Here is a 24,584-nt window from a genome sequence, read left to right as displayed (position 1 = left end):
CTGAGTCACACCAGCCAGGGTGAAAAGTTAATTTTAATAAGCATATTTCTTTTCTAATGAGAGCAGTGAAGCTTTCATTTTTGAAAACAAAGACTAATATATTGCTTTCCATAGAGTAGCAAGTCTATAGAAAATATTTCCTTGTCTCTCCACCCAGATACTTACCCTGTATTGCATGACAGAAATGAAATGCTAGAACCCCACCCCAGGCTGTCCAGTGAGCTGGTATCTAGGTAGGAAAACAACCATTTCCTTTTAGATGAAATTGGAACTCAGGAGTAGTATTTGAAAGCGGCTCAAAGGGATCTGTGATGATAACAATAATAGTAATGGCTAACCTTAATGGATCAGGCACTGTGCTAAGCATGTTTTGTGGGTTGTCTTATTTTAACAGTATAACAACCATATGAGGGTGGTACTGTGAGAAATAGGACAGTGTTAGGAGTAAGGAACATAGACTCTGAGGTCAGACCTGCAGGGATACTTCAGCTTTGTCAGTAACTAGCCTGTGGACGTGATTAAGGAAACAGCCTCATTTTTGTCATCTGTATCTATAAAATGAGGGTAATAATAGTACCTGCTTCATAAAGTAGTTGTAATGATTAAATGATGTAACTCATGTAAAGTGCTTAACATAGTGCTTGGCACATAGAAAGTGCTCACCAAATGTCATCTGTTATCATAATTAAAAGAGTTATCATTAACAGATGGAGAAACAAAGACATAGAGAGAGGGAAGATTATTTGCCTGAGTGACACAGCAAATAAATGATGGAATTTACACCCAGAGAGTTAAGACTCCAGAACTTTTGTTTTTAACCCTTACATTACACCACCCTCATGGGTTGATGAGAAAAGACTGGATAAGAACTGTGTTTTTTTTTCAACTTTAGATAACGTAGATGTAAAGATCAGGCTTTGCTTTGGGCCTGCCTAGTCCTCATTTGTGGTCTTAAGCATCTTATCACCATAGTACGTGCTTGGTTATTCTTTGAGTTGACCTTCCCTAGATCCAAAGAAATGAATGAGTGATGGGTTAATGATAGTCTTCTCCATAACTAACCCATTGGGTGTTCCTTGGCTGGGGCCAGGAAATGGAGCTAATAAACACCTTTGTTCTTTGCAGTACTCTTTGGATCAGAAATAGAAGCTTGTCCAGTCTCTTGTTAGTGTGATTGTTTCTCTTCTTAGTACAGCTAACCAGTAATGATGAGAAGCAGAGCAATGTATGCATTGAATACTTTCTATGTGCCATGCATTTTATGTGGATTATCTCATCCTATCCTTAAAATAATGCTATGAAATAGTTACTCTTATCCCTATTTTATAGAAGCAAAGAGAAGTTAGAAACCCTGCTTAAAGTCACAAAGCAAGTGGTACAACTGCCATCTGAATAAGCAGTCTGGTTCCAGAGTCCATGCTCTTAACCTCTTCTCTCTACTGCTGCTATTCCTCTCTTAACCTGTGTAAAGTATGTAGTATGGGCCTGGTGGCTTAGTAAGGCCAATTCTATTCTTCCCACTGGAAAAATGGGAAGATTTTGACTGTTGGGACTGTGATCTTACCTTGAACCTGTCACCAGCTTGCCTGATATAGGACTTCACTTTCCTCAGCGTATTGTCCTCACTCATTAAATAAATGTGTTGCTCTATCTGGTCTCTGAGATCCCTTTTCACTCTGATTTTCTGTGATTGATCATGTGAAGTGAGGAGAGTAACACCAGCTCAGCTTCTTGGTATTTTTTTTCCAGCTCTTTGATTTTGAAGCAGTGATATTTGTGAATTTTAGGGAGTCTGATTTGTGCAGGGAAGATGCCAGATTTCAGGGCAGAGAGTGAGCGCCTTCCTGAAGAAGGTAGGTCTGGTCTCTTTTTTGAGGTTGGTTGCCAGGGGAACCTAGCCTCTGGCCAGCAACAGTCAGGAATGCTTTGGTTGAGGGTTGGGTACAGATAACTAAAACAAGCAGCACATTTAGGTTTCACTTTCCAAACTGCCCCCCACTCCCTAGCTCACTTTTCTTTTCAAGCTGCTAGTTTTATACACTTTCTGTATGATAGGCACTATTTTAAGTACTTTATAAAGTATTATATTATTTAGTCTTTGTAGTAATTGTATAAGATACGTACTTGTTCTACATTTACAGATAAAGTGAAGTAAACAGTTAAATACTTGGTCTATATTTATTGAAGTGAAAAGTGGTATCAAATCTATTAAGTTATAATGCCTGTTGGAGCTTTTAAAAAAAGCACAGGGAGGAGGGCTCTTTAGTTATTTATTAGTGGTTTTGTTTGTTTTGTTTTACTTAGAATGATAGACCCTTGGAGTTGGAAAGGGCCTTTACAGTAATAGTGTCAAGCTCCTTGTCTCCAGACTGTCATCCAGTTAGTTGCAGGAACGCTTTTTGTCATCCCTTGACAGATGATCATCCAAGTTCCTTTTGAATACTTCCACCTCTGGGAAGCTCATCACTTCTTGAGGAATCCTATTATATGGTTGAACAGCTCTCACTAGCAGGAAGTTATTTCTTATTTTAAATTGTAATCTAATGAGATGACTTAACAGTTTTAGGCCTGTCCCCTGGAACCATGCAGGAGAAATATACCACATTTTGCCATGTATAATGCACACTTTTTTGCCCTAATTTTTGAGGGAAAAATAAAGATACCCGTTATACATGCCTAGTACTAATTCCATATTTATATAAATGTTGTTAATTCTTTTATTTACGCTTATGCGTTAAAAGTGTAATTCTAGAAAGCAATAATGATATCTGTATGTAAAATGATACCCGGGAATATGATAATCGGTTTTGTTACTAAATATAAATAAATAATGAATTGAATTAAAAAATTAAAATGAAAAATATGTGTTGCAGAACTAAAAAAAAAATTAAAATGAAAGATTTTTTCCTGAAAATTGGGCTAAAAATGTGGGTGAGCATTATACATGGTAAAATATGGGAAATCCATCTTCCACACACCAGTTTTGTGAATGTTGGAAGACAGGCTTCTTATTTATAAGGCATATTTGCAGTTTTCTTGTAGCATCTAAACTTGTATTTAATTCAGATTGGTCTTCATGAAAGTAATCTCTATCTCTTACTACTTTGCAAGTATAGCCTTGCAACAAATAAATGCTTTATTTCTTGTGAGTAGTTAGGCACAAAGTATGGGCCCTTCCCATGATTTTGGAGAATGAACAGATAGTGAGCTGAACCTGTACAACTGTATATGAGTCTGGAGGTAGTCTTCTACTCTTGTAATCTCTAAGACAGTAGGTTGCTGTCCTGTACACAGAGCTCTCAAAATGGCTGGAAGTTTATCTGGGCACTTGAGGAAATTGCATTTCCTTCATTAGACCACTAGGTGATGAACAACTCACAAACCCAGACTTGCCAGGCAGGCTGTGTATAGGACAATTTTTGTTTGTATTTGGAAAGCCTATCAAAAGTCATCTGGTACAACTTCATTAAAAGGTTTTTTGTGGGGACAGGGAAACACATCTGTGTATACTTTGTCTTTCACAGCTTTTTTCCTTTTTAAAAATTGACTGGTTTTAGAGAGAGGAAGGGGAAGAAAGAGAAAGAGAAACATCAAGTTGTTATTCCACTTATTTATGCATCCATTGGTTGTTTGTTATATATATCCTGACTGGAGATTGAACCTGCAACTTTGGCATATTGGGATGACACTCTCAACAAATGAGTTACCCGGCCTGGGCTGTCTTTCCCAGCTTAGTTCCAATCTTAAATATTTGACTAGGACACTTCTTTGAGTGATTTTCTTAGAAAAGGGGCATGGATGATACTTTCAAGTTCCTTATATGTCCAGTTATTTTTTTTCTTTAACCTTCATGTGTATAAATTATGTCTTGTTTGGATTTAGGGTTCTTGAATAGTAATCCAGTTTCTACAAAGTCTATGTGCAGCTTTCTACTATCTTCATTTTCTGGTGATACAGATGGAAAGTCCTTTGCCAACAAGATAATTTTTTTCTTTGAAATAATAACCTGTTCTCTTTTTCTAGAAGTTTGTAAATTTTTTCATGCTTAGATTTTCATCATGATATGTTTAGGTGTGTGTCTTTTTAAAATAACTCTGCTTGCCACATGATGAACCTTTTAGACTTCAAAACTGGGGAAGTTTTACTGCTTTCCTTCCATCTGTTTCTAACCTCCTTACTTTATGGATGAGGAAACTGAGCCCAAGGTCACTCAACTAGTTGGAAGTGAACCTCAAGCCCTGACCAGTGTGGCTCAGATTGGGCATTGTTCTGCAAAGTGAAAGGTTACTGGTTCAGTTCTCAGTCAGGGCATGTGCCTAAGTTGTGGGTTCTGTCCCTGGTCAGAACTCCCAGGGGGAGTGTGTGAGAGGCAACCAATCGGTGTTTCTCTCTCTCTCTTCTTCCCTCCCCCTCTCGCAAAAAAAATAATAAATAAATAGATAAAATTTGTAAAAAAATAGAAATGAACCTCAAGCAAATAACTTGACCCCTTTAATGAGCTATAGACTTTTAATACAATCAAAGCATGGATTGAATATTGCTCTAATGAGAGGATTATCATGAATAACTTGGAAATATTTTAGTGAGACAGGAGTTTTGCCAAGGGTTTGTGTGGAGATAAAGAAGGAAGAAGTGATTAAATGGACTACGATTAAAATGTGGCCTATTTGAAAGAAAGACTGAAAAATTTACCAGTCCCTGGTATCCCAGCTATTGGAGGTACCTCAAAGCTCCTAAAACTTTAATAAAGCCAGGAAGTTGATTGAACACTTGGAGAGTTAGATATTTAAATCAGAAGTTGGATAAGAATGGTCATGCCCAGTTGTAAATATTGGAAAACAAAAATGGCATGTGAAGGGTTGGAAACAGACGTCATAAACTATGTCTTTTCAGTGGTCTGGTTTCTGTTTTGAGTTTGAGCCTAGGAGCGTGTTCTGTTGGGAATTACCCATTCCTTGCTCTGTTGATCTCTGGATTTCCCCAGCCCTTCAGTCCTTTTCAGTTTTGAAATGAAAACTACTCCACAGGGTGAGGTCGGTACCTGGGAGGACTTTGACAGCTCACACCAGGTTGTTTTCTTTCCAGAGACGTCTCATATGTGACTGCGTGTGATATAAGGCTCAGCAGGTTGTGATACAGACTAATTGATGGTGAATCAGCCTTGCATAAGGACTAGGCAGTATTATTTCTTTGAATAACAGAGAAAACATGTAGACCAAGTATATTGTCTTTCATCTTCCAAGTTCAAAGTTAAGAGCACACTCTCTAGAGTTCTGCCATGATCTTTTTCTGTCTTTGGTTTACTGAAGAAGGAAAGGCTTTTTTCAGTGTCTTCTCTCACTTGTAGAGCCTCTTTTCTTGTCTGCAAGAACCCAAGGTCCTGGCTGCTTTCTGCTGCTTCAGCTTCTCAACTTTAAAATTGTTCCTCCTGGAATTGTTCTTCTGATATGAGGAGACTCTTTTGCATGCCCCTACATGAATCATACATACCCTGTTGCTGACCCCTTCGCAGAATATAGCTTCTTTTCTCTTTGCTGTAAACCTGGTTTCCCTCATATTATAGCACTTCACTTGGAAGTTTTATAAGAGCATTTGGCTTTTCCTTCAACTTACCTCATACCACTTCCCCCTAATTTTGCCTGACTGCCCCTTGGCCCCATTCCCCAGCATTGCAGAGCTGCTTCCAAACCTTCAATACCCTTTTCCCTTTGAAGCTGGTGATGGCCAGCAAGGCTGCCTGATCTCTGTCCTTAATGAGCATCTATATCATTCTCTCATGTTTGTTTAGGACTTTGGTGTCTGACCTTCCTTCCTGGGGCTCTGGCTAGACCTGGGAATTGGTGGCCAGGGATGGTCAAGGATGCAGGATAGAACATAGAATTGTGGGACTTAGAGTTAATTTTACAGATATGGGCAAATGGAAAACCAGAATATTAGAACATCAAGATCAGAACAGAGAAAACTTAGTATCTGAAGGAAAAGATATCTTTTGCTGGCTCCTTACTCTCATTTTTAAAAGAAATTTATAGTTACTATTATTTTTTAGAACAGTTTGGTTCACAGCAAGGTTGAAATCAATACATTGTGGATATTTTGAATACTCCTGCTCGCACATTTTAATTATTTTTGCATTCCCCGAAGATAGCCTGTTAGTGGTTTACAATGTGCCTTCCAGACTTTTTTCTGTACATTTGCATACATATGTATGAGCCCAGAAACATTTTAAGTATTATTTTTGTTTTTTATTTATTTACACAAATGGGGGTACATTTTATATATTCTTTTGGTATTTCTTTCTTTGATTCAGTAATATGCTTTTGACAGTATTCCATGTTGGTACACAAAGGTACTTATTCTTGTTGGCTACTGTATAATATTTCATAGAATATGTATACTGTTTTTCATTTAGCTTTTTTCCTATTATGAGACATTAAGTTACTCTAGTTTTTTGTTGTTACAAATGATGCTTATGTTTTAAATGTCAGCATTCTGTTCTTACGACTTTTTTCCCTTTTCCTCATATTCCCCCTAGATGATCTCAGCCTCTCTGATGGTTTCAGTCAACATCTCTTCATGGATGATGCCCAAATCTCTTCCCAGACCAGAATATCCAACTGCTCATATGGACAACTTCACTAGATTGTTTTGCGGATGTGGCAAAATGCAGCCTCTTGCTCTTCCTCACTTGCTCCTCATCCGGTATCCTGTCATGTGGTAAATAGCACAATTGACCCTCATAGTTGATAGGTCCCAAATCCTAATAGTAATTGTAAGTCCTCCCTTCCCTTCCCACAGCCAGCAATCAGCTTATCACTAGGACTTGTTCCCTGCCTGCCCCCCCCCCCCACCCCCCAGCAAATATTTCTTAAATCCTTCTTTCTGGAATGCTTTCTTTCTTCCTTCATTGCCACTATGTACCTTAGTTTCCTAATTTATCAAATAGAGTATTTGTGAGGTTTACATGAATTAATATGTATAAAATGCTTAAGGATGGATTGGCTCCTGCTTTTCCTTCCTTCCCTCCCCTTCCCCTTTTTCTTCCTCCATTTCTCCTCCTCCTTGTTGCCTTAGTTGGTTGTTGTCTTTGTAATTGTGTTGTTATTCTATTCATTCTGTCCTCTATAGTCTCTGTCTTCAATCTTGATTTTTATCCTCTCCTTCCATTCTCCATATTGCAGCCAGAGTGATTTTTTAAATTAAATTAAATTTAATTTCAGTTGTTGTTTATGTACAGTTTTCTGTCTTTTACTCCCATCCCAACCCTGCCCCCCCCAAAGAGTGATCTTTATAAAATGTAAGAATGATTGTGATCTAATCTCCCTGCTTAAAAATCCTTTAGTGATCTTTTTGCACATACTATACCCCTACCTAGAATGCTTTTCCCCTTGATCTTTGAATGACTGGTTCCTTTTTTTTTTAAAGATTTTATTTATTTATCTTTAGAGGGGAAGGGAAGGAGAGAGGAAGAAATATCAATGTATGGTTGCCTCTGGTGTGTCCCCTGCTGGAAACTGGCCTGCAACCTAGGCCTGCAACCTAGGCATGTGCCCTGACTGGGAATCGAACCTCGATCATCTGGTTTGTAGGCCTGTGCTCAGTTGGTTCCTTTTTATTGAGATGCTGCTTTTAAATGGTATCTCCTCAGAGAGGCCTTACCCTGACCACCTAATGATTCTAAAGTAGCCACCCATATACTTTCTATATCAGCTGTTTTAATTCTTTGCATAGTACTTAGCAATATGTGACAGCTTCGTATGTCTTATGAGGCTCTTCTTGGTCTGTCCAGCATCATCTGCCTCATAGTACACTCTCTACTTTGGCCTCCCCACTGCCTCAGCACGTCCTGTCTCTTTGTATGTGGTTTCTTGTTGAACAACTGTTGCATATACTGTTCTTTCTCCCTAGAACACTCTTTCTCAAATGCCCTGCCACTGTCTGGGTATCTCCTATTTATACTTCAAGTTTCAGCTTAGGTGTAACTTCACCTTACTAGCCTTCTTAACCTTACAGTTCTGCAAGTATTGCCTTTAATTATCATACATATTGTAATTATTGTTTGTCTCCTTAACTAGACTGTAAGTTCTGTTGGGTAAAGGCCCATGTCTTACCCACCATGTATTCTTAGTCCTAGCTGCTGTGGGTTGAAAGGATCCCCTGAGTTGTGGGTGGTGGGTAGGAGGGATGGAATACCAGGGTATCACCTGAGGGGAAACAAAGTGTGTCTTAAAATGTCAGGGTGAGGTCTAGTCATTTGCTCCTGACTTATTGTAATTCTCATTATTCCATCATCTTTAGTGATGCCAGTGTTTGCCCAACTGAACCATCTAACATTCTTATGTCTCACTGAGACACATTCATAAAATCAAAGTAAGCCTGTCAGGGAACTTGTCCACGAAGGGGGTATGAATGCTGAGGACAAAGGCTGAGGTTCTGGGTAGGCCAATTATTTACTCCTAGTGGCTTATGGCAGAATAACAGTGCAGTGGAATCCTAAGCAAGGAAGGAAGCAAAAGGCTTTAGGGATAGGGTGAGGCAAAGATGAAACAGGAAGGTGAATCATTAAGTCAGAAACGTAGAGAATCAGGATAGTGGGTGGAGTGTAAGAAAAGACAGAGCTGGCAGTTCAGGATTAGGACCATAAATAATCTTGAGGATTACTTAAATTATCTTTTAGCATTCTTAGCTCTTTAGTGTGGAACCAGCTTTTGGATTATAAGAAGCATTAGGTAGTTGACATACAAGGGTTTGATCTAGATTGCATATTACTTTATTTGTATTTTATGTGCTATTTACAGTCAAATCCTGCCTTAATTTCCTCCAGAATTTCTACTTTGCCTTTTTCTCCTACTTCAATTTCTGTTTCCAAGAGCCTGCCTTCACTCCTTTCACTAGGTTCAACTAACTCATCTTGGAAAAAAGATTACAGAAGCCTGCAGCGATCCTGCTGCTTTTTTCAGGTAGAGTGAACACTCCTTCAGGTGACTTCCTCTCAGTAAACTAGGCATTGGAGCTGGCCTCTGCAGGCTCAGGAGTTCAGAACTCTCTGCTCAGCCTAAATTTGTGGAATTTCTCTCTGAATACTGGGGAAGGACATGGGAGTGTAGAATATAGAATGGTACTCTTATTGGTGAGGCGTAGTAAGGAGAAGTTGGAAAGGAAGTTGGAAAACTGGCTGAGTGTGCATAGGTGGTAGGATCTGAAGGTGTGTAGGCAGTAGACTTCAAAGTTTTTGACCTGGGATGGTCCTTGAGTTTAAGGAAGCATTAGGGGGTCTCTGATGTGCCAAGTAGAGTAGTGCTAGTCATTAGCCCTTAGAGGTGCCCTTATAGGTGTCCTTATGTTTTTCTGTGTAGCCTGGAGTTCTTCTGCTTAGTAGCTTGGCATAGTGGTGAGTGCTGAGAGAGAATCATAGGGACAGAAACAGTACTTACTGAGGAGGGATGTGTTCATTTTTGAAGGTTGGACGGACTGATTATATATACATATTGGGGAGTCTAAGGCCCAGATACCTGATCTATATGAGGCAAGGCATCTCTACCCCCATCCTAGGACTCTGCTAGGAAAACCAACCTAAGAGGGCTAGAAGTCATAGCCTTTGTTAGAGATTTGTTTGAGTGCGAGTGCTCCTGAATTTGACTCCTCTGTTCCCTAAGCCCCATGCTCTGACGTCCTGCCTTCTATTTTCTGCTTTGTGGCCTTCAAATTTCATAATCCATTCTGACTCCTCTCTCTATATTACTCCATGCCTAGCTTGACTCTTGGCTCTACATAGTCCCTAATTTTGATATTACCAGCCAGCTTCAAGTGAGGTCCTCCATTAGCCTTCCTCCTAGAGCTATGATTATGAAGCTTTAATGCATCAGAATTATGCATAGGGCAAGGGTTGGGGAGGGGAGAACTGGGGTACTTACTTAAAATGCAGGTTCTTGGTTTCTAATCCTAGCTATTCTGATTTAGTAGGCATGTGTTGGTAATCAGGAATCTGCATTTTGATTGGCTTCCCTGGTGACTCTGACACTGGTCATCTGCAGATCATATTTGGAGAAACTCTATCTTAATGGACTCTGCTGACCACCTGCCCCCAAAAGGGGAGGGAAAGGGACTTGAACCCTTTACTTGGATCCTAAGATCTTAGGAACCTTAATCATCCATTGGGAACAATGGACGACTCTCTGTGTACCAGCACTTTCTCTTCTTATTGCCATCATAAGTATAGAGCCCTACTATGAGGAAGAGGGTGTTAATGATTCCTCCATGGCAGGGCAGTATCTCTGGGGTTTGCAGGGGGTTTGATTTTGGATTCAGAAGGCAGGCTAGAACATAGATCTTGAAGACTACCTGTTGCACTTTAGATTTGTGTCTGAGAGGCCTCTCTTTCCTGTGCACATAGATCCTGCCCAAGGATAGGCTGGTCTCCAAGCTATCCTCACTTCCCACTGTGGCCATCCTTTATATAGCTTCCACTGTTCTATTAAATAACCCAACCTGTCTTTCTCTTTTTGAAATTCTCTATTGCATTTCTATTATCTATACAGTCAAGTCCAAATGTATCAGTGTGGAATAAACAGTCTTGCACAATTTTGTCCAAATTATGGACTACAAAGCCCAGAAAAACTGTTTCTCAGGGCTTATTCCAAGTCCCTTTCCTCCTTGTCTCCATCTCCTATAGGCACCCTCATAGTTCCTTGACCTCTTCTTCAGTTCTGTGGCTTCAGTGTCTTTGTAGGGTTGTGCAGCACTCTTTACCCTGCCCTTCACCTCATTAACTATCCCTTGCCTTTAAGTTTCAGTTAAGTATTGTCTCCTTTTAGTGGTCTTTTTTGGCCATTCTATACAAAGCAATATCATGTTACTCACACGCATGCTATTTAGCACCCAGTTTGCTTCCATTAGCTTACTTATCACTTTCCTTTCTACTAGATTATAAGCTCCACAAGGTCAGGAACCTTCTTGTTCATGGTTGTATCTTAGTGCCTAGTGCACAGAGATTCTCAAGTACTTGTTGACTAAATTACCTTTCACCTTCTTGTTGGTATCTGTGTTGGTGCTTTGTGGCTCTGCATAGCTCTCACCCTTTGCATGTTGTGTTGTTGCCTCTGACAGAAACCCTCTTTCTCTCATCAATTGGTCAGGTTCTTTGTTGTTCTTTACCATTTCTCTAAGCAGTTCCTAGACTTGCCAGGCAGTGCTAGTTCAACAGAGATAAGACTTTGGTCCTCTTGAATGGACTTTTGCCCTGCATGGTAATTCCACATATGTAGGAGATAGGTAGTACTGCCCTTAGTTTACGGATGACAAGTCAGAGGCTCTGAGAGGTGTTAATTTGGAAATAGCAGAACTGAGATTTGAACGTTGATATGTCTGTAGAGTCCTCACTCATTTTACCTCCCTATGCTCTCTCTAAAAGAAATGAATTAGCAAGCTCAGAGACATTGAAATGAAAGAGGTGCTTGCTTTTAAAAAATTGCTTAGGTAATAAAAAAATATATATATATATATAAACATACTTTTAAAGTTTCCTCAGAGTTAAACACAGTAAAGGGTATGCTATTGACAAGCCATTTATAAGGATGATGGAGTAAAGGATGACCATAATATTCAGAGGATGATGTGTATTTTCTGTGTTTCTTTGTTCCTTTCTTGCCTTGGGGACTTCTTGTGATCATGACAAAATCAATATACAAGGAGGGACTCTGCATGAAAACAGAATTTATTTATAAAAAATAGTGGATTCTTCCTGGCTGGTGTAGCTCAGTGGATTGAGTGCTGGCCTGCGAACCAGACAATGATGGTTCGATTCCCAGTCAGGGCACATGCCTGGGTTGCAGGCTGGTTCCCTACAGGCCAGTTCCCAGCAGGGGATGCATGAAAGGCAACCACACATTGATATTTCTCCTCCTCTCTCCTTCCCTTCCTCTCTAAAGATAAATAAAAATCTTAAAAAAAAAAGTGGATTCTTACATGTTTAAACTTCAGTCACCTTCAAAGTACTCTCCATTTAATGTAATACACCTATTGAGACATTTTTTCTACTGTTCAAAACAGTTTTTAAACTCATTGATTTTTATGCCTTTTAGTGCTTCTGCTGTTTTTTTGTTTGTTTTTTTTTGTTTCACCTCCCCCATGTCGGGAAAACCATTCCCTTTGGAGACTTTTTTCATCCAGGAATACAAAAAAAAGTCACTTGGGAAGAAATTGGGTGAATAGGGAGGGTGGGGTATGGGAGTCAAGCTGTTTTTGGTCAGAAACTGCTGAACATTCAGCACGGTGTGGGCAGGTAAATTATCCATCATAAAATGGGCAAGTGCATTGGAAGAGTCTTAAAAAAAATCCACTGAAGGTGAATGCAGCCTCTCACAATAACACCAGCTAGTTCACTAATATGAATGGGTTCTTAGAATACTCACCTCTCAGGGGAAGCCTGTTTGACAAGGGGCTGCCTCCAGAAGATAATTCCAGGTTTTTTGCCCCCTATCCTTTGTATAGCCCAGTAGAAATGAGCCAAGGTGAAATACTATTAAATTCACACCAAAAGAAATATCAGTCATCATTCATAGTTGCTTGGAGCATAGAGTGAAATCTGAACATTTTTACTGAGAGGAAAAATATGCAGAATTCATGTACAAAGCCTTTATATTTTGCTTAAAAATACATCATTTGTTGATAAGATACTAATTGAGTAAATTATGTTAGATAATACCATATTGTGCAGCTATGAAAAAGAATTAGATACACGTATGCAGAACAATCTCCAAGACTTATTAAGGGAAAACTAGGGAGGATAAATGGTAATGAAAAAAATACAATAAAAAATGAATTATTTAAAAATAAAAAGAAAACTAAAGGCACAGAAGTGTGTTTATGGCATGCTAGCTTTAGTATTTGTATGAATGAAGGGGAGGACTCTATGTACTTTATACGCAGACTACTTCATGAAGGTTCTTTTTTTTTATATGTATCGTTTTGTGTTGCAGAATTTTTTTTAACCTACAGGTGCATCGCCTTTTTAAAAAATGAGTAAAAAACACATAACAAAATTTACCATCTTAACCACTTGTGTACCATTAAGTAGTATAGTAAGTAATAAGTAGTATAGTGTACAGTATATGCACATTGTCATGCAACAGATTGCCAGAACTTTTTTATCTTGCAAAACTGAAACTGTTATACTCGTTTAACAATTCCTCATTTTCCCCTCCCTCTAGCCTCTGGTAACTACCATTCTACTTTCTCTTTCTATGACTTTGACTACTATAGATACCTGATAAAAGTGGAATCATACAGTATTTGTCTTCTTGTGACTAGCTTATTTTCACTTAGCAGAATGTCCTTGAGCTTCATCCATGTACCATGACAAGATTTTTTTCAGGGCTGAACAATACTCCATGTTAGGTATATACCACATTTTGTTTATCTGTTCACCTGTCAGCATAATTTTTTTTTAGAGAGAGAGGGGAAGAAAGGGATAATGAGAGGGAGAGAAACATTGATGTGAGAGAAACATTGATCAGTTGCCTTTCACATGTTGCCTGACTTGGATTGAACCCACAACTTAGGCATGTGCCCTGACTGGGAATTGAACTGGCGATGTTTTGCTTTGTGGGAATGACACCCACCCAACTGAGCCACATTAGTCAGAGTGTCTTTTATAAACTTTTCAAAAGCAATTTGCTTCACCCTCTAAAGATGATCCTACAAAATTGAATATAAACATTGTGTACGTGTATGTGTGTGTGGCACCTGGGACAGGGGTTGTGAGGTTATCAAATAGTATCTCTAAACTTTACAGCAAAGCGAAAGATTTCTTTTGTCTAGTGAATGATTCCCAACTTTGTGTCTTGGACTTTTGTATTTGAGATATTTCATGAAATGAATATATCTCTTACTAAGAATGAAACAAAAAAGGGGAGATTGTGTTTGAAATTGATATCTGTGTACATCAGGATACCCCACCATTTGTCTTACTTTACCCAACCCTTTTGTCTTACTAGCATCTCTGTGCTTCCTGTTCCATGCACTAGAAATCTTGGGGTCCTCTTTTTATAACATGTTTCTGTGTGTTGATTTTGTCTTTCCAGATGGAATAAATTCTTGAAGGCAGGAGACATGTCTTATGTTACATCTTCTAGTGATGAACATAATAGAAGTTGCTCAAAAACTACATGTTCAAGGAAGACAGGAGAAAAGTAGAGATGGAGAGAAGAGAGGTTATTCTCCTGAAGAGATGATTGCTTTTGGTTTTTCTCTGATTCATCTTGTACTCTCACTAGTGAAGAATTTCTTTTACTTGCAGACTTAAGTGTGTTGGAGGATTTGTGTGTGTGTGTGTGTGTGTGTGTGTGTGTGTGTGTGTGTGTGTGTGTATGATGTTCCCTGCTGAAGGCTCAGGAAAGAGCAGAAACTGGCCTGGGGTCTTTAAGCCTGTGGACTGATAGTATGTAATGGGACTTCTATGTTGCAACCCTCAGGAGGATCTCAGATTTTTATCCTCTTTCTAATTTCAAGCCTGTGTTTTCACCTGTCAGCAGGACATCTGGATCTATTTGTGCCTTAGGCTTTTTATTTTTAAAGATTTTATTTATTTATTTTTTAGAGAACGTGGAAGGGAAGGAGAGAGAGGGAGAGAAACATTGATGTGTGGTTGCCTCTCAAGCCCTCCCTACTGGGGACCTGGCTGTCAACTCAGGCATGTGCCCTGACTGTGAATTGAACCTGTGACCCTTTGGTTTGCGGGTGTGTGCTCAATCCACTGAGCCAAACCAGCCAGGGCCTGTGCCTTAGGCTTTTTAAATTTAGTAGCACATGGTAGGGATGTTTGATAAAAGTGATTTTTCATTTTGGTGATAGTATATGACAGCACTTAACACAGGATCTGGCATATTGTAGATAGCCAAGCGGTGATAGAGAGTATGTGAGAAATATTTTCAAACACTTAAATCTTTTTCTAGGTCTCCTACTTCTCATGTGCCCCCATGCTTACTTTTAGGATGAAGAGATAGGTAAAGCCCTGGCTGGTGTAGCTTGGTTGGAGCGTCATCCTGTACATCAAAAGTTTAGGGGTTTAATTCCCATCAGGGCACATCCTAGGTTGCAGGTTTGATCTCTGGTTAGGGTACATATGGGAGGCAACCAATTGATGTTTCTCACAGAGATGTTTCTCTCTTCCTTCCTCTCACTCTGAAATGAATAGACATTTTAAAATGAGAGAGAGAAATAGGGGATAGCTACATGGATTCCATCTTTGGAAAGCTTCCATTTTCTTGTTGGTGGCTTTATGTTCAGGCAAGAAATGTAATATGCTCCTACATATCTGAGAGTAGATACATCTGGACTCTGTCCACTAGGTTATTTAAAACCTCGCCCCAGACAGAGAATGTTCCAAACAAACTAGCATGTCTTACCACCTTGGGCAACTTAGCAGGAACCTAGTGTTGAGGATCTTAGTGGAGAGGTGTGTGAAAAACTCTGGGGTAGTTGTGGCAAGGTGGTGGTAGATGTGTGAGGCTGGACATGAGTTTACCTTAGCCAGGATAGCTTGTTAGGTGCAGGCATGGAGGAAGGGATAAGGTGCGGGGGGAAGGGCTTAGCTCTGTCATTTTCTGCTCATAGGGAGATACAGGTACTTGTTCCAGGTGCAGAGCCTTGGTCTACTGTGCCTGTTAACCTCCCTGTGAATGTCACCTCCTGGTTGCTCTGCAAGGCTTTTGGGGATAAATAAGAGATGAAATAGGGACTCTGAATCAGATAGCCTTGTTTTAAGCTTTACAGATATGCAGGGTGAAAGTGTGCCTCTCAGAATCTGTTTCCATGTGCCAAAATTAGAGGAATCCCATCCAGATCTAGGAGAGTTTTTCTCCCTCTTATGCCCCCTCAGCTTACCTCGATCTTAAGCTTTTATCCCTTTATCCTGTCACTGACCTGGCTTCTGGGAAGAGGAGGGAAAAGGGTGAGGGAAGTTGGGGAGAGTTAAAGAACTGGTGGGGGTATGTGGGTTTACTATCCTTAGATCGTTTTTGGAACACAGCGTAGGTGTGGGGAGGAGGATGAGTGAGTGGCTGGGAGAACAACAAATGCCACCTGTATCACTTGTCTGGCACTCATTCTGGACCCTTGGTTGGTATTATCAATCTTCTATGTTTTTCTTTTCTCCCATTTAAAATATCAGCATATATGCAACATGTAATTTCATATTAATGGAATCATACATTAATACTGTTTAAAAAATTTTTTAAATTGTTGTTCAGTTACAGTTATCCCTATTTTTCCCCTGTTGCTCTCCTGTGCCCTGCCAAACCCCCCCTCCTGGTTTTTTTTCTTTAATACTGTTTTGTAATTCTTTTTTTACCTTTTCCTCCAGTTTTATTGAGATAAAATTGACATACAACATTATATAAGTTCAAGGTGTACAGTGTGATGATTTTATATACATATGCAGTGTTAAATGATTACCACATTCATTACCACACATAGTTACCAATTTTTTGTATGTATATGGTGAAAATTTTTTTTAAATTTTTTTATTGATTATGCTGTTACAGTTGTTCTGTTCCCCCCTTCATTCCCCTCCACCCTACCCCCTGTCCCCACCATTACCCCCCTTTAGTTTATGACCCTGTGTCTCAAGTCCTTTAGATTCTATATTTCCCATGCTATTCTTGCCCCCCCCATCTATTTTCTATCTACTGTCTATGCTACTTATTTTCTGTACCTTCTCCCCCCATCTCCTCCTCCCACTCCCCTGTTGCTAACCCTCCTTGAGATCTTCATTTCTATGTTTCCACTCCTGATCTAGCTGTCCTTTTAGTTTGCTTTCGTTTTAGGTGTGGTTGTTAATAACTGTGAGTTTGTTGTCCTTTCACTGTTCATGTTTCTTTAACTTCTTTTTCTTAGATAAGTCCCTTTAACATTTCATATAATAAGGGCTTGGTGATGATGAACTCCTTGAATTTGATCTTATCTGAGAAGCACCTTATCTGTCCTTCCATTCTAAATGAAAGTTTTGCTGGATAGAGCAATCTTGGTTGTAGGTCTTCGGTTTTCATGACTTGGAATACCTCTTTCCAGCCCCTTCTTGCCTGTAAGGTCTCTTTTGAGAAATCCGCTGACAGTCTGATGGGGACTCCTTTGTAGGTGACTGTCCCCTTAGCTCTTGCTGCTTCTAGGATTCTCTCCTTCATTTTAATCTTAGCTAATGTAATTATGATGTGCCTTGGTGTGTTCCTTCTTGGGTCCAACTTCTTTGGTACTCTCTGAGCTTCCTGGATTTCCTGGAAGTCTATTTCCTTTGCCAGATTGGGGAAATTCTCCTTTATTATTTGTTCAAATAAGTTTTCCACTGGTGGCTGTGCCTTTCCCCCTTCTGGTACCCCTGTAATTCGGATGTTGGAGCGTTTAAAGATGTCCTGGAGGTTCCTAAGCCTCTCCTCATTTCTTTGAATTCTTGCTTCCTGACTCTTTTCTGTTTGGCCATTATTTGCTTTCTTCTGGTCCACTCCATTGATTTGAGTCCCAGTTTCCTTTTCATTGCTATTGGTGTCCTGTGTAATTCCATTCATTTCAATTAGTTTCGCCTTCATATATTTGTCTAATTTGTCGGTATAATCAACCAGTTCTGTGAGGATCCTGATGACCAGTGTTTTAAACTGTGCGTCTGAGAGTTTTGCTATTTCTTCATCGCTTAGATCTATGGGCTGTGGGGCTTTGAGATCTTCTCGCGACATTTTTGGTCTGTTCTGGCCCTTTAAGTGTGAGAAGCGGTGCCTTAGACTCCCAGGTCGCTGGGTTGTGACGCTGTATGTGAGGGCGTGGTCAGAGCGGGGAAATGGTGGCGCCTTCTGCTGCCGCTTGCCGCGGGGACCTGTGGGGGCCCCGGTCCAACTGCCCACTCCCTCGCCTGTCTGCTGGCGCACAAATGGGCGACCACAGTCAACATGCAGCACCGCTTCCCCGCTGTCTCCTCCGTGGTCACTCACTAGGTCCAACCCTGCGCCTGGATTCCACGTGTCTGGATTCCGCACCTCTGGATTCCGCTCCTGAGTCCGGCTGACCAAGTCCTCCTGTGCAACCCCTCACCAGCCGCTGGTTTCGCCCCTTACCGGTCAGGCTGAAGAATTTGTTGTTAACGGACTTCCGAAAAGTTCAATTTTCCGTGTTCTGGCTGTGTTTTCTGTTGCTAATATTTAGTTGTCTCTAAACTTGGTTGTGTGAGAAGGCACCGCACATCCACCTATGCCTCCATCTTGGCGGAAGTCCCGGTGAAAATTTTTTTCATTTGATTGTGTGTTATAGACATCTTTTCATGTTAACCAATACAGAGTAAGTTTTTGAATTGTATTTCAATATGTGGCTATACCGTAATGCACTTTATTCTCTAACATTTAATCTATTTCATTTGTTATCAGTGAGGCCTTTCCTGACTCCCCTACTTAAAATTGTAACAAATCTTTCTTTCGTATTTCCTTCCTGTCTTTTATTTTTCTCTATAGCATTTAGCACCACTTGATACACATTTAAAAAAAGATTTTATTTATTTTTCGAGAGAGAGGAAGGGAAGGAGAAAGAGAGGGGGAGAAACATCAGTGTGTGGTTGCCTCTTGTGTGATCCCCCACTGGGGACCTGGCCTGCAACCCAGTCATGTACCTTGACTGGGAATCAAACCTGTGACCCTTTAGTCCATACCCCATGCTCAATCCACTTAGCTACACCAGCCAGGGCTTGATATACATTTTAAAATTTTATTTTTTTGTTGTCTAACAAGTTCCATTAGAATGTAAGCTCAGTGAAGACAGGGATTTTTTTTTTTACTCATTAATTTATATCTGGCACTAACAACAGTTCTTGGTCACAATTGGTGCTCAATAAATATTTGTTGAATGAATGAATTTGTTGGATTTTTGTGTACCTATTGGGCTTTTTATTTGCAATATTTTTGTTATTTTATACTTTCTGTTATTATATACTTTCTTTGATACTGTTATTATATACCCTGATAAATGTTATGATCTTTGCATACTTGTATACTTATTCCTTAGGATAAACTTCAGGAAATAATGGCTGAGTTAACGATATGCACATTTAAAATGTTGACTCGTTTTAACCTTTAAGAATGTTAACTTCTATCAACAGTTATAAGATTGCCAGTTTCTCCATATTATGAATAACACTGGGTTGTGTGTTTTTTGTATTCCTCATCTGACAGGTGAGACATGGTCTTGACACTGTAACAGAGAATGTAACTCTGGAGCCAGCCTGCTGGGTCTTGAATTCTGACTCAGCCACTTACTATGTGACCTTGGGTAAGTCATTTACCTCTCTTCCCTCAGTTTCATTTTTGATAATAAAGTGGGGATAATGACAATAGTACCTATTTTGTGGGGGGATAAATAAATTAATTCAAGTAAAATGAATTCAAATAGTAACAGATATAACATGCAATAAGTATGGTTTAAATTATATTTCTTTGAATATTAAAGATTATCATCTTTTCAGATGTATTTTGAACATTTGTATTTTTTTCTTTGGATCACTTAATGTCCTTTGTACATTTTCCCAGTAATTTGTAAGAGTTAAAGTGTTGATTCTTATATATGGTACAGAGTTGTTCCCAGTTTGTCATCTTGCTTTCATCTTTGTTTATGCAGTTTTTTTTTCTGCCTAGAAGTTTTATGTTTTTAGGTAGTCAAAATAATTTTTTCCTTTATAGTTTTCTCTCCTACTAAGCCTGTGCTTAGAGAAGGTATGCTTTAATAGACAGACAGCTGTCAGAGGGGAAGGGGACTTGGAGGGCTGGGTGAAATAGGTGAAGGGATTAGGCAAACAAACATATAAGACAAAAACAAAAAAACTCTTCACAGGCACAGATAACAGTATGGTGATTACCAGAGGGAAAAGGGGTAGGGGCAGGTGGAAGAGGGTAAAGGGGGTATAATTGGTGACCAAAGATGACTAGACTTTGGAGGAAGAAACACAGTACAATTACAGATAATCTATTATAGAATTGTGCACTTGAAACCTATATAATTTTATTAACCAATGTCACCCCAATGAATTTAATTAAAATATATAAATTGAAAAAGACAAGGCTTGCTTTGTTATCTCAAAATTATTTTTGAGATAAAAGTAGTTGCCCATTTTCTTTGAGAACTTTGTGTGTATATGTAATTTAAAATCTTTAAATTTAAATCTTTATTTGGAATTTATTTTGATATGAAGACAGCAGTTGTGATGTGTGTATTTTTTTAAAGATTTTACTTATTAATTTTTAGAGAGAGAGAAGGGAGGGAAAAAGAAAGAGAGAAACATTGATACGTCAGAGAAACATCGATTGGTTGCCACTCTCATGCCCCCAACTGGGTACCTGGCTGGCAACCCAGGCATGTGCCCTGGCTGGGAATCAAACTGGAAATCTTTTGGTTTGCTTGGTGACGCCCAACCCACTGAGCCACACCACTCAGGGCTGGCTCTATTTCTTTTTAGTTGGGTAGTTTCCCAAACCCATTTATTGAAAAAGAAGGAGCAAGAGCAGGAGCAAGAATCAGGAAGAATTCTCCTTCTGGAGAATAGGTTCTCTCCTCCTTTAATTTGAAAGTAGGATATCGTAGAGGTAGCAAATCTCCACCTCAAACTCAGTCAGTAGTCAGTATCTTTCTGCTCCTAAGCTTCTCTCCTCCTTTAATTTGAAAGTAGGATATCGTAGAGGTAGCAAATCTCCACCTCAAACTCAGTCAGTAGTCAGTATCTTTCTGCTCCTAAGCTGTGGGATGAATATGCTGTGTAAAGCAGTTTGGGATTGGAACTCACAACTTGACTCGAAGTGATGAGATTGGTACACTCACTGGTACAATTCTCTACTGGCTCTGGAGGCTCTTTCTAAGTGGATCCTAATTTGAAGAGGACATTGTTAGTTTGGAATGTTAAGTTCTTTGTTCAAGAAACAAATGAAGTGACAATAGCAGATATTTCCTTACTCCAGCCTGAGGGTATGGTTAGGGTATTGATAGGAGGTACTGAATAATAATAAACTCATCAGCTCATTTTGAAACTCTAGTTCCATCTTGCCTCTGACTCAAGATAGAGGGAGGATGATTTTTGTAAAGTAGAGCATCCACATATCCTATGTCAGCTACTGTCTGCCAGAGATGAAAAGAAGGGCAGCTCACTCTTACATGGTATATATTATGTACCAGGAACTGTTCTAAGCACCTTACATATGTTTATGTACCCTTCCTGAAGCAGATCCTCTGTACTGGGTTGAATAGTGCCCCACCCCTATTTATGTCTACCCATAACCCATGAATGTGATTTTGTTTGGAAATAGGGTCTTTGTAGATAAAGTCAAGTTAAGATGAAGTCATACTGGTTTAGGGTTGGTCCTAATCCAATGACTGGTGTTCTTATAAGAAGAGGGAGACATACACAGAGGGAAGATGGCCAGATGAAGATGGAAGCAGAGATATAAGTTATGCTGCTACAAACCATGAAGGGCAAAGGTAACTGACAGTCATCAGAAGCTGAAATAGGCAGATAAGGATTCTTTCCTAGAGCCTGTAGAGGGAGCATGGCCCTGCTAACAACTTGATTTTGGACTTCTAGCTTAGAACCGTGAGAGAATAAATTTCTGTTGTTTAAAGTTATCCAGTTTTTAGTATTTGTTACAGCAGCCCTAGGAAATCAGTGCACACTCTTATTATCTTCATTTTTCAGGTAAGGAAATGGAAGCCCAAAGTGAGCAAATGTTTGGAAATATCTCTAGGCCACTGCTCTGCTGGCTGAGCACTTATTCTGAAGCTCCTGCCATTGCTCGTTCTCCATCTTCACCACAGCTATCAACTTCTGGTAGTCCTGGGGCTGAGCTGTTGGAATTGCTCCTTTCTCTAACTCAGCAGGCACAATCTTTCCCCATCCGTGCCCACTTCATATCCTAAAGTAGAAACCCTTCTCATGAGGTTTCTGGCTGCAGTCTGATCATTTCACTAGGTGTCTTCCTGCTCATTTCACTAGGAAGGGTTGGGTCTCTTCCCCAACCTTTCAGGTGAAATCTCCAGGCTTTTATATTTCATTTCCATGCATTGTCAGAGAAAAGTGGGTGGCATTTGAGGAGATAGTTGCACAACTTCTAGCAATTGAATTATGCTTCTCATTTCTGGCCTGCTATGCTTCTTGAATTTGTCAGTAGACAACGCAAGTCTTATCTTTCTTTGGCACTTTTGGGATCTCACACACAGCTTACAAAGCACGTATCACAGTTCATGGCTGTGAGCAGAGAAGGAGCTGTTTCATGGTAGTACTGGCTGTGACTGCCCCGGTTACCTGTTCTTGATGAACGCAAGCCACCACAGTGGATCTCTCCCCTGTGGGTGTAGAGGATAAAGACGTTATTTGACCCAGCTCATCTCTCTGAATAAATAGCTCCTTGTCTGCCCATGGTCTCTTCTGCTGGCGTGCCTGAAGAGGTTTCCTCCCTCCATATCCTGTTGCTGGCTGTGTAATCTTGTCTTTTTTCCACTACAGACCTTTTCCTTTGGATCTTGCTCTTAATTGTCAGCTTCTCTCACTAGATTGAGTTCTGGGGACTCAGGAACCATATATTTTGTTTGCTGCTGTATCCAGGACTGGACAAAGACCTGGCACTTACTGGCTAGCTCCTCAGGAAATGTTTATTCAATGAAGAAATGAGTATCAACCTCGAAGCTTTGGAATCGCAGTTTTTCTTGCTTCTTGTTAAAGCCAAAGATCAGATTAAGAACTTTAGAGGGCCTATGCAATAGATGATTATCATGTCCCTCATACTTCAGCCCCCATATATATTTTAAGAACAATATTAAAACAAAAATAAGTATAAGGAAATTTAGCAAAGTATAAGGAAAATCCAGCAAAATTCTGGTTTTTACCATTGTGACTGATGGATAAATAGTAAATAATTTAAAACATTTGTTATTGTGTCTTCTTTGCTAGCTCCCTAAGCACATGCTGTTGGATCATCCTGCCTGGAACAGCCCCTCTTTCACCTTAGACTTCACTTTCCTCTTTACTCCATCTGCTAAAGCTGCCATCTAGCCCTTTTCACCCCCAAGGGGGGTCTGGCTTTTGAGACCCCAGCCTGGGCTAGTGCCCTGGGCTCCCTGGGGACTTGCCAAGAAAATCAAGTAGAACATGAACCATTGCTAAGGAAAACTCCCATACTAAATTGTGATTTATAGTCAGCACAGCACATTGTACTACTTAGGCCACTTTAGTTGTAATAATCTGCTTTCTCATCCTGTGTGTGGAAAGCCCAGAAATTTCCCTGTACTCTTCCGCCTGGATTACTGAGAGAGAACTCAAGACACAGGTTTACTCTGCCTTCTGTATTAATCTGGGCTTTGCTGGGACCGTTCAGAGAAGTATGGTGCAATTCTGGAAGTGGAGCCCAGTCTTCCTACAGGCTGTTCAAAGGCTATGACCATATTCAAATCCTGTTGCTGCTTGATTCCAAAGAGTTTAAAATAGTGTTGGAAATCTCCTAGGAAAAAAAGCACGGTGGTAAGTTCTTGGCTAAGAAAGTGGTGCTTGCTGTCCAGAGCAGGAGGAGTAGCCAAGGCTCCCAAGTTCTATTCTGGACCTGTTGACTCGAGGTGTGATATTCAGTAATCCCAGATGATAATCTGTAGCTCTGATGGTTTCTCATCTCAGCATAGTGATATGGGTTGTCTTGCAGGGAAAGAGACCAATGTACTGGTTCCCTGTTCTCTTGTCATTAGTTGCCTATCCTTTCATTCGAATTTCTAGGCTCCATTTTTAAATGCAGAACCTTCCCCCTGTCCCCCATACACATGGTTAATTTAGGACTCTAGCAATATTATCTATATTTTACTTGAATTAAATTTCATCAGAATTGCTTTCCTTTTATCAGCATGATTAGATCAGGTCTTCTAAGGGATGAGAACTTCGATAGGGTTTAGGAAAGAAAGGAAAGGTTTGTGCACGGCACCTACCTTGGCCTTGTATAGCCAGAGAGTAACATGAAGGCACCAGGTGTATGATGTGCTAGATGAGGAAGAACAAACTCACATCCCTGAAGAGCCAAGCATGTAACTAGATGCTTTTCATATATTTTCTTATCATATTGCAAACCAATATTTATCTCAATTTTTACATGGGCAAGCTGAAAGAGAAGTTATGTAATTTGCCCAGGGTCAAACAGTGAATAAAAGGCTGAACTAGGATTCATTTCTACTCAGGTCTGCAATTCCAAGGCCCATGCTGTTTTTGTAGAGCTCTTCTATCTTTGACAAGATTTAGCAAAGGGGTGTGGGCAGAAAGGGATGGGAAGACGCCATCTTTTTCTACTTCAGTTTTGCTTGTTGAGACCTGTTTAGCCAGAGCATCCTGTTTATAGAATACTAGCTTCTATATATAGAGATGCTGCAACAACATATGTGGGAAAAATACCAAATGGCTGTAGGGGAAGATTTAAAAATGCCTTTGTTCTTTAGCTCTAGTTCGTCATTGTAATGTAACTCACAAGTGTCAAAACACCACTGGTAACTCTGGTTTAGTGCTTAAGAGGCCCTGTCCTATCATTCAAATAAAATCTGTTGCTGTG

The 24,584-nt window shown here is 39.9% G+C and overlaps 1 long non-coding RNA gene across 12 annotated transcripts in view; it reads left to right on the top strand.

Moving 5' to 3' along the window:
* Positions 1–24,584, top strand: part of LOC119035796 (uncharacterized) — a 155,858-nt gene that overhangs the window by 8,671 nt on the left and 122,603 nt on the right. For all 12 annotated transcript variants that reach the window (XR_008391203.1, XR_008391202.1, XR_008391200.1 and 9 more), the window contains exons 4-5: positions 6,533–6,714; positions 19,200–19,296. This is a non-coding gene — a long non-coding RNA (uncharacterized LOC119035796). The remainder of the gene's footprint in view (positions 1–6,532; positions 6,715–19,199; positions 19,297–24,584) is intronic.

Source organism: Artibeus jamaicensis, unplaced genomic scaffold (assembly GCF_021234435.1).
Source record: "Artibeus jamaicensis isolate MK-2021 breed Jamaican fruit bat unplaced genomic scaffold, CSHL_Jam_final contig_3174, whole genome shotgun sequence".
In the NCBI taxonomy this organism is placed as follows: domain Eukaryota; kingdom Metazoa; phylum Chordata; class Mammalia; order Chiroptera; family Phyllostomidae; genus Artibeus; species Artibeus jamaicensis.
The sequence above is the reverse complement of the archived record's forward strand: the minus strand, read 5'-3'. Positions and strand labels throughout refer to the sequence as shown.